Genomic DNA, 6000 nt, shown 5'->3' with positions numbered 1-6000 from the left:
ATTCTTAATTACGGTAGGTAACTAATAATAATAATAATAATAATAATAATAATAATAATAATAATAATAGTAAATTACTAGGACGTTGCCTTGCGTGCGTATGTGCTTCCGGGAGTTTGTAAGCCCCGCCCCCCGGTTACGCTGGCAGTGCGGACGCTGGCGCTGCGGATGATCTCCGCCTTCTCTCTCTCTCTCTCTCTCGCTCTCTCTCTCTCTTTCTCTCTCTCTGTGTCTCTCAGCCCGCCGTGTGTCGCCGCTGTTTGTTAGGAATAACGTTATTCCTGAGCAACCAGAGACGCAGGATCCACGCATAGGGCAGGGCACTGAAAAACCGTTTAACTGCTACACGTTAAAAAAACCGCCTGTGCAGAATAGAAAAGGGGTAAGTTATAAGGAACTAATATGTTCTATCGAAATCTATATAAACATATTATTTGTGGTGGTATTCAGCGATGCATTAGTAGCTGGGAGATATTTGCAGACCGCGAGCCTAGCTTATTGTTGGCATCTACATTATTCTTCTGGTTGTTTACACGGTGACCCGGGGCCGCGGTGTGAGCTTTCCTCTTGAACGGGTCCTTTATCAGGCAAAGCTGACAGCTCAAATTGTCTTTCTTGATAGAACTGATGGTCGTAAAAACATGTTTCCACCGGCGTCTACTGCAAGTAGCATCCCAGCGTGTGTGTGTGTGTGTGTGCGCGCGCGCGCTTGTGCACTCGGCTATCCTGATGTTTTTTATTTTTAACGCGTCGATAGCTTTCTAACATCATGAATCGATTGACAGTATTGTTTTTTTGTTTGTTTGTTTTTTAAAGTGCACACATCTGAGCGATTATTTAAAGATCTCTGCAGACGCAGGCCTGACATATGCTTGGTCAGTTGAGAGGATTTCCGTTATTTCTTTCGGAGAAGGACGTTCATGATAAAGCATTAGAATCAGCGTCCCTTCATCTAATCCAGCTCCTCTTCCTAACATACACTCTCCTTTATTCCTCAGTAAGACTGGGTCTGCTTTATTTCTCTTTGCCTGGCTTTACAGAAGTACAACTGAGCAGGTCTGAGGACTGAGTGATAGCGAGCATCTCATCTCTTTGTTTTGATTCTGTGCACACATCTGGTTCCCCACTGGGAAGCAGAGACACCTGACACAGGCCCAATGCTCATTATCACGTCATTACGCATTATTACGTGTTAGTTATAGTCACATCTGTGTGCCGATCTGATAACAAAGCAAGCGGGCCATGATTTTACCCCAACCCCCCCCCCCCCCCCCCCCCCCCGCACCCTCCTCAATATTGTTTCACTTCCACAAGGCTGGCTGTGGTATGTGATGGGGAATTCCAGGAGAACTGCATGGACCTTGGTGGGCTGTTCTAGGAAAATAATCAACCTTGGGGTGGTGTTAAACATTAAAGTATAACCACATGAAATCAAAATGGAAGTTTTGTGACTTTTAGTTCATCTTTATGTTAGCCTTAAGGTTATCTATAAGCTAGTGCGTGCCAAAACAATGACAAAATTCGCATTTAGAAGAGATATGCAGGGCGCACGGTGGCTTAGTGGTTAGCACGTTCGCCTCCCACCTCCAGGGTTTCATAATGGTATTTAATCCTGGACGTCCGCTTGTGAAACGAATTCCACTCAAATCAGGTTTCTGAAGATGATTTGCCGCACCGTCTTCATCAGTTCACGAGAACAAGTGGAACGTCAGCAGTATCTGAATAAACCTGGACGGGGTTTGTTGGTTGAAAGACAGCTGTGGGCGTGTGTCCTGCGAAGAGTGATCATTAAACACAGTCTTTTAAAGCACTTCACACACATCAAATTCCCGTTAAAACGAAGCACTTCTAGTATCAAATGCATTACTTAATACTTAATAGCACTACATTCACAAGTTTCAGAAGGGGGCCGTGTAAAGAGTAGTATTATGAATACCTTACACATTTTAATTTTGTGACAGGTTCTGCTAAGGCGGTTGACGCGAGGGGCTGATGCGTGATATTTTCAGGCGCCCAAAATTCCAACCGGCGCCTCTGATTGCATTTAACACAGTTAAAGTGTCCAGAACAGACAAAGAGCACACACAAAAAAACACCTCTGCAGGTGGTTGCCTTATCTTTATAGGTAGCATCCACTTAGCATGTTAGCACAATTAGGGTATCTTATATTGTTGATTATGTGCACTGCTCTCTGTGCCCACTGTAATGGCCTTGGAGAATGCTATTTGGTTTTATTTGTACATGGCTAGAAGGACAACACAAACTCTTTAACTCTTAACTCTTTTGTAAAGTCTTTTATGATCTTATTATCATACGATACAAAGACAAGTGCTGTTGGGCCGCAATGGGCTGCCCAATTTGCTCCATGCACCCATTTCGGGTTAAAATCAAATCAACTTTATTGAATTATCTCCTATATTGGTTATCAAATAAAATACTGTTTTGTTGGTTTATCCTCCAGGCCAAGAACAGACCAGCTGTGAAACAGTGACACGGCCTGAATGATGCAAAAATAATAGACCATGGGTGCGTCTGATTTCCGTCCCGTCCCATCTGGTCTGGGTGTTGCAGCTATTAGCGTGAATGTTTCCTCTGGTGTATTTGCAGTGGATTATTCCACCACACTATGTTTAACAAAGCAGGATATAAAAAGACGGCTTTGCTCTTATAGAAAACCGCTTCTTATTTTATCACTAAACTGATTCACCGAAAAGCATTTAAAGTAAGTCTAATGATATACAAAGTTCCCACAGTGATAATGTTGCTTACTATATAACAGATCCAGTCAGAGTTTGATTTTAATAACGTTGATTTTGAAAATGCAATCCTGCATCCAGAGCTGCAGTTTTTCCATTTTTACTGACAGAGCGCTCAGCCCTCAGCTTTTTATAAAGCAGCACATATCGTCTCTGACCACTGAGCCCTATGTGATTCATAATTATGGAGGAGCATCACTTCCTCTGCAGCATGATGACATGTGCATCTGTGCATTTCCTGGTGGTTTTATTCTTCTTCATCTAAAAGTATATTCTTCAGTAACTACTATGAATTACAGTGGAGTGCAAAAGTCTGAGGCCACACTGAAAATCTGGGATTTTAAATTTTATTTCATTTAAAATTTCATTTAAATTTGAAAATATTTTTAAAAAGTAAATAAATGTTCATATTTAATATTCAAGATTCTGCACCATTTCTAGCAAATGTGTGATGTTGATCATGTTAACTGCTTTGAACAAAAGGTCAGATTTTCCTCATGTCTAATCTCTTCTATTGAAGCGTGTGTCCAGACGACACTCTGATGTATTTGATCTAAAACAGATCTTAAGGTTTTGCACAAACGTGTGGAGTCCATGCTAGCTCAAGTGCATGCTGTCATTAAAGCAAAAAGGGGACGTACCAAACACTAAGAAATTCATGTAAATATTTCCAAGATTCTGTTTTCACTCACGCTGTTGTCAAGTTGTTTCACAAAAGTTTGTGGACAACTGATCATCACACTCATGTTTGCTTATTGAACATCCCATTCCAGATGTACCCCCCCACACCCACCCCCAATTTGCTGTTATAACAATTTGTACCCATTCAGCTAAAGATAATTAGTAATGTGAGGCACTGGTGTTGGGCGAGGAGGTCTGATACAGAGTCAGAATTCCAGTTCGTCCCAAAGGTGTTCAGTGGGGATGAGGTCAGGTCACTTGAGGTCTTCCACTCCAGTCTTGGCAAACCATGCCTTCATTGAGCTTGCTTTGTGTACAGGGGCATTGCCATGCTGGAGCATCCCCTACAGTATGCAAAGGATACAGTGGTACTTTGGTGGTTATTTTACTGATCTGATCATTTTCTTATCGTGAAACAGTTTTTAACTGGTCCATTCAGACTGGAAATGGCTCAGTGCTGTTCTGTGATGGTGGGATCATGGAGCGCAGGGTTTATAACAGTACAATTCTTATTAATATGTGGCAGATTATTTTAAACCAGTAAATAATGTTATTTAATTTAAATTTAAATACAGTGTTTTAAAGGATGCAGAAGTGGTGCTAGTGTGGTGTTACTCATCTTTAGTCGGAGAGCTGGCAGGTCGATAAATGTGCTGTGCTGTTCTCAGGGCTATGTGGTATTTCTGCTCCAAATTTGTTTTCTCAGCTTATTCTGCTGTAATGGCTCATCTCGGGTTTGAGAATCGCTGAGATTGTTTGTGTTTATTTTGTAACAGATTTGTGTAGGAAAAAATCCAAAGATGTGCAATAAAGCGTGTGTAGATTTAGGTAACGTTGATCATGATGTGTTGACTCTTCTGACTCTTCTGATAAACAAATCGGTATCTTATTTCGAGGTATGTGTCATTAAAATGAATTCTCCAAGCCTTTGTGTACAGACAAAGGCAGAAATCCTTGAACAGGTCAGCCATTGTTGACTGGTGACACCCAGTTTCCCCCAACAGACTATAAGCACAAAATCAAAATGCTTTGAATATCAATACATTATTTACATTTGGAAAAGGGATGGCGCAATCTAAAAACTTCAGTACGTGTCATGAGACAGACAGATGGATGCAAGTGGAGGTTTTCTATTTTTAAGTTTTTTAAAAACAACAATGTAATAAGCAAAGCAATGGGCTGGGCAAATGCTCAGAAATGAGAGGCAGACAAATAGTCAGGTGATCTGACTATTAGTAAATAGGCATAAACTAGACAAGGCTAAATCAGTAAATAATGAAGCAGGTTGGGGTCAAAACACAAGGTCAAACCAGACAGCGTGTAGACACAAGCTTGGACTCGACTCACAGTGTAACATTGACTGTAGCATGTGTCAGAGCACAGGTAGTCAGAAGTAAACATACATAATACATATCAACGACGAGTACACGAGCAAACGGTGAACACCAGGAAATATGGTTATTATGGATGTTAGTTGAGGAGATTCCACAAATAGGAACAGAAACAACTGAGCATAAATAGCCAAACTAATCAACTGAACTCAGGAACCAAAACAAAGGCGCATGGCCAAACATAAACATAAGCGAGGGGAATACGTGACATGTAGTCAGGTATATATTATTGACCGGGCCTGCCAGACACAGCCCAGAGGCACAGTGAGTCAGGGGGCCCCAAATCTAGAGCCTCGACATAAAGTCGCTCTTATTTGGGCGGAGGTGGGGGGATGCCCAGGGTCTATTGTCTCATAATCCGTCCCTGCATGTAGTCAGACACAGATGTGACAGTATAATAACCATACAGCCAATTATCTATCCATCCATTTTCTGTACCGCTTATCCTACACAGGGTCGCGGGGAGCCTGGAGCCTGGAGCATAAGGCAGGGGACACCCCGGATGGTGTGCCAGCCCAGTGTAGGGCACAATCACACACACGCTCATTCACACACTACAATTTTGAGATTCCAATCTGCCTACAACACATGTCTTTGGATAGGGAGAGGAAACCGGAATACCCAGAGGAAATCCCCGAAGCACAAGGAGAACATGCAAACTCCATGCATGTGGGATGGAGGCGGGAATCGAACCCCCAACCCCAACATTTTTTTCAGTATATTATGGCAGCTCACTGTCTTTGCACTTTTGATTTTGATTTTTTAAATAAAAGTAGTTAGACCTGACTAAAACAGTTAGATATTATATATGACTAAAAGTTATTTTTAACTCCTTCAATTAGAACTTGTTCATATTATAGCTCATAGCAAGTCAGCTCGTTCATCTGAAAAATTGGTGAGATAGCTAGTCAGTTAAAAACTGTATTTAGTGAGACCTTTTGATGTCTCAGCACCACCAATAATCAAGTTTCAGCTTCTAACAAATGCCCTTTACTGTACATACCAGAAATCCTGGTGACAACCTCAGGTTCTACATGTCTTTGTGGTTATTTTGATTCACGGCGCTAAAATATGACTTTTTGTTAAGTCATATCAGTCGTTTTGTCTGTTGAACAATTAAAGAGCATTTGTTGGTACACGCCTGCTTTCAAGCGCACTTACAGAATGCTGCA

At 41.5% G+C, this 6000-nt stretch overlaps 1 protein-coding gene across 10 annotated transcripts in view; it reads left to right on the top strand.

The window, feature by feature from the left end:
* Nucleotides 1-244: 244 nt before the first annotated feature.
* cep170aa (centrosomal protein 170Aa) overlaps nt 245-6000 on the top strand; it is a 57581-nt gene continuing 51825 nt past the window's right edge. For all 10 annotated transcript variants that reach the window (XM_053679613.1, XM_053679612.1, XM_053679614.1 and 7 more), the window contains exon 1: nt 245-382. The gene's annotated coding sequence lies outside the window, so the exon portion shown is untranslated. The remainder of the gene's footprint in view (nt 383-6000) is intronic.

The sequence above is a fragment of the Ictalurus punctatus genome, chromosome 3, assembly GCF_001660625.3.
Source record: "Ictalurus punctatus breed USDA103 chromosome 3, Coco_2.0, whole genome shotgun sequence".
NCBI lineage: Eukaryota > Metazoa > Chordata > Actinopteri > Siluriformes > Ictaluridae > Ictalurus > Ictalurus punctatus.
The sequence above is the reverse complement of the archived record's forward strand: the minus strand, read 5'-3'. Positions and strand labels throughout refer to the sequence as shown.